This window comes from Varanus komodoensis, unplaced genomic scaffold (assembly GCF_004798865.1).
Source record: "Varanus komodoensis strain SLA01 unplaced genomic scaffold, ASM479886v1 scaffold1, whole genome shotgun sequence".
NCBI classification, from domain to species: domain Eukaryota; kingdom Metazoa; phylum Chordata; class Lepidosauria; order Squamata; family Varanidae; genus Varanus; species Varanus komodoensis.
Genome location: NW_025335268.1, coordinates 97912302 through 97927048, shown reverse-complemented (window position 1 = coordinate 97927048; position 14747 = coordinate 97912302).

Sequence of the window (14747 nt, the reverse complement as noted above, 5' to 3'; positions counted from 1 at the left end):
TATTCTGTTTATGAATCCATAGCCTGGGGATAGAATCCAGTCTTGCACCAGGGTTCTATATTGCATCAGAAGTATGGATCCTTAGCCACACTCATGCTTTCAGATAACCATCACAATTCAATTTCAAACACAATATAAACCATCTTAATTATAGGCATGACTTGGCTGCCAGGGGGAATTATATTTGAATGCCATTCAACAAACATGATTTTCTTTATATTTTTGCATTTAATTTTTTTAATTCCTAAAACTATTTTTGAATTGCCTTTTGGCCCAAACTGACATATAATTAAAAACTTTAAAACATAACACAGCTTGCTAAGAACTACAATCTTTCAAAAATAAAGATAAATAAATAAAATGAAGCTACTTTGATTCCTTTAAAAAGAAAAAGGCAGAATATAAATCTAATAATAAATAAAAATAATGAGTGAAGTTAAAAAGCCACTATAAACCTTGTAATATTCCACCTAATGCTAAACAAAAAAATAGGCTAGTCTAATTTCATTGGAGATAAAGTTTCACAGCTGAGATACCATTGAGAAGGCCCCATTCTGTGTTCCCATCAATCTCTCTTTGTGGTGGAACACATAGGAAGATCTCCAAAACACATCTTTAATAGTGGGGAGATTGAGTTTTTCAGGTCGCCTGACCCCCAGTTTATAAATAAGAATCAGAACACTGAGTTGTGCTTGGCAGGCAGTGCAGTTGGTCCAAGACCATTGGTTCAAGTATGTGCCAGAAAGCATTTTGCACTAGGTGCAGTTTCCAAGCACTCTTGAAGAGCAGTCCCAAATAGATCACATTTCAGTACTCTAAATGGGATACAATTAAGAAATAAGTCATCGTGGCCAAATCAGTTATCTTCAGAAAGAGGCACAACTGGCACAGCAGCTGAGCCTAGACAAAGGCATTCCTGGTTGCAGTAGCTGTCTTACCATTCAGCAGCACCTGCAAGCTGCAGACCTCATCCTTCAGAAGGATTGCTGTGCCATCCAGAACTGGCTGGGTTCCTAATCCTTGTATATCTTGGCTGGATCAAAGTGATTAAACTGATTACTTGAGTGTAATCATTGAATGCACACAATGATTCAGGACTGATACAGCCTCCTTAGCATGTGATGGCAAACAACAGAACTGAGTATCGCCAACGTTAGTTTTTGTTCAGGGGCAGCATAATGATAAAATCTAACCTCCAAATTCAGGACTTCTTCCAGCCGCTTCATGTGGATGTTAAGCACAGGGGATGAAGTAGAGCCTATAGGTCAGTGGCTATGCGGCTGAAAAATCATCTGTCAAAGTCACCTTCTGAGATTTCTTGTTCACATAAGATCAGGACCACAGTTAAACAGACCCAAAAAAATACCACAGTGCATAATGCTGAATGCCACTGAGTGGTTCAGCAGAACTAAAAGGAATGCAGTTCCCTAGTCAAATTCCTAGAATGGAAGAGAGAAGTGCAGGTTGGCAAATACCTCCTCAAAACCTGCTCCAACCTGGGTTTCTTCCCCCAGACCAGTACCACTTTTTAATGAAAATATTTCTATACCATTGTTTAATAAATAGTCTCAAGGCAGTGCACAGTGCAAAAAATAGATCAGTAACTAAATTTTTAAATCTCTGTATACAGAAAATTAAAAACATGAATTATTCTGGCTTGGCTGGATACACAGTGGAAGAATCCTAAGCCAGGTGGTTCACTATCAAAGAATCTAGTAAAGCAAGAGTCAGGCACAAGAGAATAGAATTAAAGCTGGAGCTGTCAGTACCTTGGACAGTGTATCACAGGCGATCACAGCTGCAAAGGGAGAGGAATGTTGCAGCCAATGTCCCTAAGGTGCATGGTCCGAGGTTCTGATAGTTTCTGCCTCTACCTCTTGGACTTGACTTTTTGCTTGTACCAGCAAGAGACTTAAGGGAGCCTTAAGACTAGCAAGCCCAGAACTTTCAGAGGTTCCACTCCTGCTTGATGCTTGTCTAATTCTTAAAGAGACCACAGTTACATTGGAGTCTTGTCCTCCTGCATAGCCAAGAAGCAGAAACTGCAGGGGAAACCTCACATTAAGGTTCAGGGGAGGGATACATCTTCAGGCTTAGAAGGTATATGATGGGATATTCATGGTTCTCTCTGAAGCTGGTTGACCACTCTGTTCTTTAGGTTACTGCTTAGAGACATAAGCAGAACAGTTTTATACATAAGAACACAAGCAAAACCCAGCTTAGTCACAAAAACCTATTCCATGGGTCCTCAAAGTACGGCCAACAGTATGGATTCGGCCCGCCATGGCCATCCATCCAGCCCGTGCCACCGTTTGCTGCCTGCGCGCGCACTTGCTGCGCAGGTGGGGAGGCAGTGGCTTGATCACTCAGAAATGGTCTCCAAGCGAGCAAGCCACCGCTTGCCTCCCATACATGCACGTTCGCCGCTGCCTCACAGCGCAGGCAGGGAGGTGGCGGCTCACTCACTCAGAGACGGTTTTGGACTCTCTAGGAGATCTCTGAGCGAGCGAGCGAGCCACTGCCGCGGGCACCCGATGCTGCCTCATGCACGCCCAACGGCACCTCACTGGCCTGCACCCCCAGGCACCCCCACCTCACTGGCCTGCAACGGTCACCGCAGCCTTTCAACTGGCCCCCTATTGAAAAAGTTTGAGGACCGCTGGCCTATTCAAATAAGAATGCTTCTGCTGATTTCCTCTCATCAAAAGAAGCAATGTGATCCCTCTATATAAGTGGGATTACTTATAGAGTTCTATAAGTGGGATCCCACCACAGAAAACTTCCTGTCCTGTATGCCCACCTACCCAATCACATTTGATGGTGGGTCACAAAGCGGAGCTTCAGATGATGAACCTAAAGTCTTAACAGCCAGTGTGGTGTAGTTGGTAGACTACTGGATTGGGACTTGAGAGACCCAAGTGTTAGTCCTCATTTGGCCACAAAGTTCACTAAGAGAGTTTGGACAAGGCGTTGACTCTCAATTTAACCTCCACCTCACAAGGTTATTGTGAGAATAGCATGGGGAGGAGAGGAAGAATTATGTAAGCCACCTTGGATTCCTTGCAGGAAAGAAGAGTGAGATACAACTATAATAAATAAATATGGAAGCAAGCAGTCCTTGAAATGTCCTGGTCCCAGGCATTTAGGGCTTTATAGGTAATAACCAGCACATTGAACTAGGTTCAGAGACTGGTGAAATATAGTTCATATAATGAATCATCATACTGCATTTTGCATCAATGTAGTTTCCAAATAGCATTTTGGATAGACAGACATTTAAAATTACAACTACCAAGAAGTCAGTTTGATAGATCACTTGCTTTTTAACTGTCATTACTGATTTAATTCATATGGTGCTAAACTCTTAATACAGGTGCCATCAAGATGCTGAAGGAAATGTTAGATAATGTACAGGTTAATAAACCAATGTTTCCTTCTATCAGTTAATGGCAACATCAGAAATATGCCCCTCCAGGTATTGAGAGAGAGAGCAGCTATGAGGTCTCCATCTGCAGTATTCTTTGAGGTCCTGAGTGACTGGGACACTGACAGCTAGTCCATCTTAAGAGCCTTTGGTATAGGGAAATGTTATGTCACAAGCTAATGATGTCTACCAGCGTCACATGGTCCCAATACATTCTTTGAACACATTTCTGACTGCTGCTGGTACTAACTCACCCCTGGTGGCAAGGACAACAAACAGTTCACTGCCTGCTGCAAGAAGGGATTTATTTATTTAAAAAAATTATATGCCATCCATTACTATAAAAAAGTCTTTGGATGGCTTACAGGGAAAGAAACCAAGAACAAAACCATAACATTGGCACACAGCACAGCACACACAATGACCAAGCATTCAAGAAATGCTCCTGCCAGACTAATCTGATTTCATTTTTTTTGACTGGGTAACCTCCCAAATGGACTGTGGGAATGCTGTGGACACAATCTACCTAGACTTTAGCAAATCCTTTGACAAAGTGCCCCAGGACTTCTTGATTGATTTTAATTGTTTGATTGCAATTTTATTGTTGTACGCTGCCTAGGGTTTGATCTGTCTGGCAGTTTATAAATGTATAAATAAACAAATGCTGGGCAGAGAACAACAGAATGAGATTCAATAGGTACAAATGCCCAGTCCTTCGCTTGGGAACAAGAAACTAAATGCATCACTACAAAATGGGGAATACTTGGCTCAACAATACCGTAGAGGAGAAGGATTTGGGTTAATTTAGATCACAACTAAATATGAGCCAACAGTGTGATGTAGCTGCAAAAAGGGCAGATGCTATCTTGGGCTGCATTAACTTCCAAAACATGTGAAGTACTATTTCCCCTATACTCAGGACTAGTCAGACCTCACCTAGAGTATTGTGTCCAGTTCTGGGCACTTAAGTTTTAAAAAGATGCAGAAAAGCTAGAAAGGGTACAGAGGAGGGTGACAAGGATGATCCAGGGACTGGAGGCAAAGTCCTGTGAGGAAAGATTGAGAGAACAGGGCATATTCAGCCTCAAGAAGAGAAGGTTAAGGGGTGAGATGAAAGTGCTCTACAAGTATGTGAAAGGCTGTCACAAAGAAGGAAGAGAGGATCTCTTCTCATCCATTCAAGAGTGCAGGACACAAAATAATGAACCTAAGTTAAAAGAAACCAGATTTAGACTAGACACCAGGAACAGTTTCCTGACTGTCACAGCAGTACAACAAAGGAACCTATTAGCTGGGAAAGTTGCAGGCTCTCCCTCATTGGAGACATTCAAAAAGCATTGGAACAAACATCTGGGTGGGATAGTGTAACTTAGTGCCCTGCAATAGCATGGTGTTGGACCCAATGGTCTTCCAGTCCATTCCAACTCTACTATTTTATGATTCTATGAAAATGACGTTCCCTTTCTAACCCAGAGGAGGAAAGCCATAAACTTCTCTAAATCCAAGAGAAAATTCTGCCTGCTAGCCTCCTCCAGAGGTGGATGTCTCCAGCATAGCAGGTTTCCTCAGAAGAGGATGTTGAGCCATCCTAGAGACCCTGAGATAGCTGAAAATCTGGGTGGCTCAGACACACAAAGAGAATACATCACCACTGTGATAAGTGGAGTCCAACATTCCCTGCTCCCCAGCCACAGACTCTGTGCCAAATTAACTTTATCACATTTGCCAGGGGGTAACCCCAGAGAAAGACTTACGTGTTGATACTTCCAAAGCTGCCAACACTCTACTGATACACAGTGTACCATTCATCTTTCTATTCTCCACTCTGAATGCAGCCTTATGTTTACCATGCTTACAAACTGAACCCTACCTTCTGACACAGTGGCTGGACATGTCAGCAACCATTTCAGAGAACACCCTGAAAGGACCCTCTGGACCATTGGGGTGCTTTCAATGTTAGGAAGAGAAAGCTATCCCAGTACACTGACCACATGCAAGGTGAAACTGGGCCTGTTATAGTTTATACCTTTGTACATACACTATACTGATCCAGATCCTTAGTGCCATCGATCCACTACACTGAGGAACTGAATGCCATTTTATATTCAAGTTGCTATTACTGCTTACTAAACTAGTTTGCATGCTCCTGCATTTTCCTAGGAGTTATACATGTTGCTTCAGTGCCTGTACTCTAATGTGTAAAGCCAAACATAACCCTAATAAAAAGATTAACCTGTTCTTTTCACCATTCCTTAATATAGTAATATACTAGAACAAATTACAGATGTGTACACTAAAATTCTGATTTATCTTCTCTCCTGGAATAGCTACTCACAGGACAGCCAAGAGTTACAGAACCTGTGATAATTCAAGTGAGCAACTTAATCCAGCAACATCTGAGGTTCCTCTCTGTTCTCAGGGCCAGATATTTCTCCCAAACTTCCTCTTAGGATGGAAGATACCAGCTAGATAACTAGATACCAGCTGGTACATCCTTATCTAGGTGAGAATCAGGATGTGAGCTGCTGATTAGAGGAGAATATATTGGAGAATATAGCATTCACAGATGAGATGCATTGCATTAGGAAAACTGCTTGCATTAAAAAGTGTGAGTTAGGAAAAATGCATAAAAATGCAAGCATTAGGCTAAATGCATACAGAAGTGCCTAGGAAATTCCATGTAAAATTTAGAAAAATGTTTTTGCAAAGTCCAAGATGTATTGAATGTAATAGTAAATGAAAAAAAATAGTGGTCTAAAGATTGGAAAGATGAAAAATTGAGAGAAACTGATAGTGACAGATTTGTTCATCCATAATAGGTACTCTTCATATTTCTAATTACTGAGTTTTTTTCCGCCAGGTTGAGGAAGGCTGTTTTAGAGGGGTTACAGCAATTTCCATTTCAAAGAAGCTTATGTCAGTTATACCATCCAGTCAGTCAGCCCCTCCACCCTGCCCTTGCATTTTTATAGCCAGGATGGACACAAGTCTGAACAGTAGGTGGCTGGCTTCACTTTTCCAAGCAATGTGGTTATATTCTCATACTGCAGAAACTGAAAATTATCCACCAATAGTATAATTGAACATGCAGCAGCCTCCATGATCTCATCTGGCTCCTCCACAGAATTGCTGACAATACCAGAACCCAAAAATAATTCATTATTAGGGACATACTATGTTTCCCTAACCATAGTGCTCAGGAAGAGCTTGCAATGAAGATATCCAAACAAGAAAGTGCTATAGTAATGGGTGAATGTAATTACCCTCACATTGACTGGAGAAAGGCATATTTCAGTTCCAAAAAAGAGATTAAATTTCTTGCTACCCCAAATACTATGCCATAGAACTAACCAAGCAACCTTGGCCTTAATCCTAAGTGGTCCACCCCTTTCTCAGTATCTAGTGCAAGATGTGTTTTTCAGCCCATCAGAAACAGTAACCACAGCACTATCAAACTGCATATGTATTTGGGAAAGTGTCAGGGAAGCCCAATTCAGTCAGGTTTTACCTCAAAAGAGGAAACTTCTCTAAGATAAGAAAAGTGATAAAAAGGACATTTCTCCCAAATGCTTGGGAGTTACTCAAAAACACAATAAAAGATGTTCAGTAAAGGTAGCACCAATTCTAAGGTCTCCAGTATGATTAATGAGCAGTGACAAGGAAGCTATTTGAGAAAGAAAACTTTCTTCAGAAATGGTAAGTTTGCCCAAATGGGGAGATCAAAAAACATTGATAGGTTAGAATATTAGTTCCTGATCTTGGATGTGTTGTTCATAGAAAGTATTGCCTTTCCTCTTATCTTTGACAAGTACTCCCAGAATGAAAATAGCTGTTCATATTGACTTCTGATTTATGCTGGTATGTAATTACCCATAAATAAACAACTCACATGTAGCTTGTGGAATTAAACATGCAATCATTATAAAGAACATTAATTTTTTTGATAACTGACATAATGGCAAAAAGGATTTCAACTCTGGAAATATTATATAGATGAAAAGAACAACAAAAGCACCTCTTCAATTCCACAGAAACAAGCTGGAAAAAAACATTTATCAAAATACATAGCAGATAACTGAGACTTACAGTGCCCTTATACTGCATTATTTATTTAATGGTTAAAATAAAATGGGGAAGCATTCTTTTTCCTCTCAACTTCCTCTTAATGGCGGCGGCGTGCGGGGCGGGGATAAACCTACTATCCACTGGCTTGTTTCTCTCTCATCTCTCATGCAAATCCTTTCTCCTCCATTAAACAATAAGGCAAATCTGTCCTGCTGAGAGGATAGAGACAAGCACAAATTTGCCATAGCATTGCCCTGTATTTACTACAATGCTATAGTGACTTCCATGTATGGCTCTGAAAGCAAGTGTGATGTAGTGATTAGAACGTTATACTGGAATTTGGGAGCTTCAGATTCTAATCCCCATTTAGCCATGAAGCTCATTTGGTGACTTGGGGTCAGACACTGTCAGTCTAATTTGTTTCAAAGTTCATGAATTACACCCGTACAAAACCAAACAACCTCCAACTTTTATTTAAACAAAAGCCCCTCTAGAGCACTTTCCTATACTGTGACCTCTCTGTTCTTAGGCCAAAAGCAGTGGTTGTCGCCCTCAACTACTTCCTGGCACCTTTCAGGAAGCACATGCTGTCCAGGTTGAATCCAGCAGTTCTTTCATTTTATCACATGACCTCTCTCAAAGGAACATTGTGGTGATAAATTTAGACAGGGACGATCACATACCGTTCCTAGGCTGCCTGGGGTTCCTTGGAGGAAAAAGGCAGGAGAAAAATAGATACATACAGAAAGAGAGACAAGGAGACTCTGGATCTACTATGCATGCAGCTAGTCTTAAGGGGAAGCACAAATGAAGGACAGACTAGCAAAGGTAGTAATTCTGATATACATTTCAAGCTAAACATTTAGGCTTCTGTAGAATGTATCTGTCTTCACAAACCAGTCTTTTCAGAAACTTCTGGCTAGTTCATGTACAACCTGTTTACTTTGCTCTTTGGGTAGGTACCTCATATGATTTATTTACCTTATTCCTGTACTGTCCAATAGCTGATGCTATCTGGTGGTTCACAACAATTAATCAAAATACAAAAAGGTATAATAAAATATAAATACAATAAAACACAGTATACAAATTTAAAATGGCTAAAATTCCAATACTCAAAAACGTAAAACAGTTCAACATCTAAAATTTTCAATAAAGCTAGACCTAATTAAAACAGTTGACATAACCCATCATATGCCACTAAATGCCTAGAAATAGTGGGCAGTTTTAACCTGATGCTGAAAAGACTACAGTGTTGGTGTCAGGTGGGCTTCAGCAGGGAATTTATTCCCTAGTTGGGGGACCACCACTGAAAAGGCATTCCTCCTTGTTGCCTCTGTGCGCCTCCCTTGGAGATGACAGTTGGAAGATGGTCCCAGATGCGGATCATAGTTTCTGGGTAGATTGAGGCTGGGAGAGGTGTTCCATCAGGTATTGTGGTTCCAAGCCATAGAGGGCTTTATAGGTTAAAACCAGAATCTTGAATGGGCTTGGAGGCATACAGGCAGCCAATGTAAATGTGCTAGAAATTGTGCTATATGTTATGACCTTCTGGCCCCAGTTATTCATCTGACTGGTGCATTTTTGTGTGAGTTGCACCTTTGAACAATCATCAAGGGCAATCCCATATAGAATGTATTGCAGTTATCTAACTGGAAGATTACCAGCACATAGATTACTGAAACTAGGCTATTCCTGTTCAAGTAGGGGCATAGCTAGGCCACTAGCTAAACCTGGTAGAAGGCCTCTGAAATCACTTGAAGCTCAGGTGGCAAAGATGGATCAAAGACCACTCCTAACTATGAATTTGCTCCACGGGGAAAGTGTAATCCCATACAGAATAAGTTGAACACATACTACTTGATCAGAGGAACCACCCACCAACAGTCTCTTAATCTTGTCTGGACTGAGCTTCAGTTTGTTAACCTTCATGCAGTCCATAGTTGCAGCCAGACACCAATGACCTGATGATTTTCTCTAAATAGCTCATTGCTTTAGGACTTTGCATGCTGCTAAATATTGCAGAGATTTTACACAGGGGCAGCAACCAGATCCAAGTATGAGTGCACCAAGGATTTGTATAAAAGAGAACAAAATTGGCAGTTCCAGTTTTAATTCCTTCCTAATTCTACCTAGCATGGAGTTTGCCTTTTTCACAGCAGTTGTGCACTGGGTTGACATTTTCATCAAGCTATCCACCACAACCCTAAGATCCCTTTCTTGATCACTCACTGCTAGCTCAGATCTCATCAGCCTATTACATAAAGTTCAAATGTTTTTCCTGCAACTTGCATTACTTTACACTTGCTGACATTGAATGCATTTGCCATTTTGATGCCCTTTCTCCCAGCTTGGAGAAATGCTTTAGAGCTCTTCACAATCCCTTTTGGTTTTAACCACTCTAAATAGTTTGGTGTCCTCAGCAAACTTGACCATTTTACTGCTTACTCCTAACTCCAGATCATTTATAAACGGGACTGAAAAGCATTGGTCCTAGTACAGAACCCCGTTGGAAGAAATTGCTATCACTTTTACTCCCACTCTCTGCTTTCTATTCTTTATTAAATATCTAATGAAATATACTATTTAAATGATGTTACTGATCATAGCAGAATTTCTACCTATAGCAGTGAGAACAAGAAAACAGCTTGCAACAAAGCAACTCACTATTTGCAACTGAAATGATCATATCCAGAGAACAGTTTGTGATTATTGGTATGCTATATAGTTGTATTTTCATTATACTACATGTTTGAGATTCTGTGTACTGTATATTTAGTTTGGGGTCTGTTGACTACAATAAGCATGGTTGCTTGCCATAGCAGTAAAGGCTTGTTGTTATGTGTGAATACTGGAATCATGGTAAAATGTGGCACCCTTGGTTACCATGAATCACCAACAATCTGTCCTAAGGTTCCTACATTTCAGTATTGCTTCTCAATATGCATAAAGCAGATTACAATATTTTTCTGCAGTTTCCCCATTCTGGCCAGCAAGTTCTGTGGCAGGCAGGCAGGCAATAGCAGGTAGCCAGGGAATTGGCCAGGGCACAGGTAGATGGGCAATCAGCTCTGGGACATAAGCAGCACCTAAATATATGGCAGAAACACCAGGGCCCAAGATAATGGAGGTGGAAGGAGAACCAGGTCTTACACAGGGAAGGCATGGTAGGGCCAGAAGCAAAAGTAGAGCCAGGAGCAAGTGAGAGTCAAGGTACAGTGGGGACATCACTAGCAGCAGAAGCCAAGATCACAGCACAGCCACCACAAAGGCCTACCCTGCAGAAACTGAACAGGAAAGGGAAATCTTTCATACAGCTTCTTGTGACTCCCACATGGCTTGCCTGGCTGAACTGAGAGTAATCCTGCAATCACTCACATGCCTAAAGCTGCCCCTAAGGCATTCCCATGACACAGCAGGCTGCTTCCCAATCAGGCCACCTGGGGGCGCTACAGTACGTCAAAGCCCCTGCAGATCCTGGCATGGGGCATCAGCAAGACCCAAGCATGCGAGGTCTCTGGTGTGGGGAGGGCTTTAATCGTGATTATTTTAGCCCTGTCCTGGCAGGACTACTGAATTCAAATGGTGGATTTGCTGGAATTTGGGAAGTCTTCTCCACATACATTGCAGGCATTGCATAGTAGTGATCATTCCATTCCATTCCATTTCTATACTGCCCCATAGCCCACAGGCTCTCTAGGCAGTTTACAGTTATTAAATATACATACATACACACACACACACACACACACACAATTAATAAATAGTCACATTAAATATATTTTGTATATATTTTAAAATGTTATTTTAATTTTTTGTTGTAAGCCGCCCCGAGGCTTCAGCGAATGGGGCGGCATAAAAATGTTTTAATAAATAAATAAATAAATAAAATAACAATAAAACCATGAAAAAACAACACAGCAATGAAAATAAGTTAACCCTCTGGCATAGGAGGAGATAAGACTATTTACATTATTATGGATCTACTGAAATAATTGAAAAATTAAAAATTAGTATAGTGGCAGTGAGTGTACATTTTAAGCTTTGCACTTCAGAGTCAGTACTGGTAGAAGGGATCATACTGCCAGCGCAGGGAAAACCTAGGGCTTATTTTCAGCAGTGATGGGGACAGGGATGGGACACAAGGGTACTTTAACCTAGCCCCCTGAAAGCTGGCACCTGTCCTGCTTCATGCAAACCCTTCATAGCACATCCACATGAAAATAAGGCAGCACTATTGAGGTTGCCCACAGAACTCGCCATATTTAAGGCTAAGGAGAGAGCGTGTCTATGTGTGCATGCGCATGTTACTGACAAAACTTAATAGTCAATGGGGCTGTTCCCACATCATGTGAATGGTTACTGCACAGTTTCCTTTCTTGGGTCCTGTGTTCATACCTTTGCGAGGTAACTACCCCTGAGTAGTCACCACAGGCCTCTATCTTCCCTCCAAATGTCTCACATCAGCTATGAGAGTGGAAACCAATCCCACAGCACACTGCTCCTGTCTGCATCATTTACCTCTGCCCTGTTGGCCTGCATGCTCCCCTGGGCATGTTCTCAGCCCGTTGCTACTTTCCCGCCCCCTGCTCCACAGAGCCCCTGTCTACTCATTAGAGCAGCATGGTGGTTCTGCAGCTGTAGCAAAATAGCACCCAGGCAGATGCACCACATACACCCGTAAAGACCTCAGAGTCTGTGGTCACTGCTGCTGGAGGTGCTCCCTGATGTCCAACTGCCCTACCAGAGCTAGGCCTGCCTCCTGACCAATCATACACCCACCCACCTCATGGCTGGGTCACCTGCCTCACATCCTACAAATCCAGGCACTTGAATTAAGCAGTCCTGTCACCATAATTAAAGCCCTCCCCACACAAGCATGTGTGGGTCTTACTGATGCCCCATGCCAGGATCTGCAGGGCCTTTAAGTACTGCAGCTCCCCCAAGTGATCTGATTGAGAAGCAGCCTGCGCTGTCATGTGAATGCTTGCAGGGGGTGGTGGGGGGTGTTTCTGGCATGTGGGTGATTGCAGGATTACTCTCAGTCCAATCAGGCACGCTACCTGCAAATCACAGGAAGCGGCATAAAAGACTGTATAAGGCTCAGAGCCTGGTGTTCTTGTATATATCTGCTGCTTACATCTCAGAGCTTGTATCCTGGTACTTAGCTATGAGGTATACAGGCACTGGATCAGTGAGGATTTCTATTACCAACATCAGAGTCTATAGCTTCAAGGTTGGACAGGAGATGGAGAGAACTTCCTGCCCAATCTTAATATGTGACAAAGTCTATGAATGCAGTTTTCTTTTAATTTCAGAGACTATTGCTTTAAGTCTGAGAAGGTGACAGAAAGGTTGTGGTTATTTTCCTTAACATATGTTATGTGCAATCATGTCATTCCCGAATTATGGCAATCCTATGCATGAAAGCCCACCCTTGTCCAACACCTTTGCCTATGGGAAGCCATTCTGTTTCTCCATATTCTGTTCTCAGAGTAGCTTATTGTCCGTTAAACAAGTTGCGCATCAGGATAATCAAGTGCTGAGGTATACCCATTCCTTTCAGGGCCATCCATAGCTTCTTGTGAACCACACAGTCAAAGGCTTTGCTGTAGTCTATAAAGCATAGACTGATCGTTTCTGGAATTCTTTAGTACACCCCAGTGTGCTAAACATATATTTGCAGTGATGTCCAGTGTCTCTTCAGAATTCAGCTTGAACATCTGACGTTTCTTGCTCCATACAGAGTAATATTCTTTGTTGCAACATATGAGCTTTGCAACATAGAGCTTTGTTTGTATTGATGCGGCAGTCCTATGGTTGCTGCACATTTCCTTTCTTGGAGATTGGAATATATATTGAACATTTCCAGTCTATGGACCATTGTTTTGTTTCCCATATTTGTTTACATATTTTTGCTAGGTTTTGGACTGATTCGTTTTCTGCAGCTTCAAATAGTTCAATTGGTATCCTATCTATTCCATGTGCTTTATTCTTTGCAAGTACTTTTGGAGCAGCTTTCATTTTACTTTCTAAAAAAGTGATATTGCAGGCTCTTCTTCATAGGGTTCCACTTTGAAGAAGTCTGTCATCCTTTTATCTCTTCTATATATTATTTCCACTTTCTCTTTATTCTTTCCTGGTCAGATAATATGTTCCTTTGTTTATCTTTTAGTATTCCTAATCTAGATTTGAATTTCCCTTTGATATCTTAGATCTTCTCTTGTTTTTTCTCTTTTGTTGCTCTCATCTCTTTGCCCAGATCATTGTAATAGTTCTTTTTGTCTCTAGGTGATAGCTAATGAAAAGTAGCATTTAGAATTCTGACCCTATTTTTGTCACCTTTTGCCTTTGCTTCTTGCCTGTCCTTTGCAACTGTGAGTGTCTCTTTTGTCATTCAAATAAGCTTTTCCTTTCTTGTTGCTACAGGAATTTATCTATAATTTATACAGTGGGGTTTTTTATTTTTTTAGTATGAAGAAACATTTAGACACATCAGTTCACAACTGCAGCCAGAAGTCCAATTGACCGGTCCTGAGAACTAGGCCAGAATTGTCTTAGAATTGTATTATTTACAAGATACAGAGATATCAGCTTCCTTTCTCTTTTTTTGGCTATCCTGAAAGACAGGGAAAGAACCACAAGAGATGCTGCCAGTGCTGTGTTTCTATGGAATAATAGTTTACTGTTTTGTCCTAGTTCTTTTCCTTCCTTCCAGCTTTAGGGCCAGGGAAGGGACTGGGGACAAACTCCTTGCAATACTGGTTTAGAGGATAATCTACTCAGAAGTCCCACTGGGTTTTAGGATTACTTCTAGGTATATATGCAGTGTTTGTTTTGTCATAGAACACACTGGAATGGAGTTCCGGCACCTTTTTTTGACAGATTTTCCAAGTTTTAAAAGTAACTGTTGAAAATTTGATGTTTGGTCCACATGGATTTGAATCGCCCTGTCGAGCATAGCAGGTCTGCGGCAAAATCATTAAAATGGTGCATGCAGGCTGCTTGTGTGTCGAATCCGATGCATGCGTATTTTGTCCGCGCTGGTTGTGGTGGTGCTGCTCGGCTTGTGGTGCTGCTCAGCTTGTGATTGGTCGTGTGGTCGCGTGCTGCGTGCTTACTGCAGGTGGCAACCATTATGTTTCATCACACAACTGACGTGTGTGGGTGTGTGTACAGTGATTGACTATGTGTGAAAGGTAAACAATTTCATGAGTTCTGACACCTTTTTTCTTATAAAAAAAGTACGGTATATATG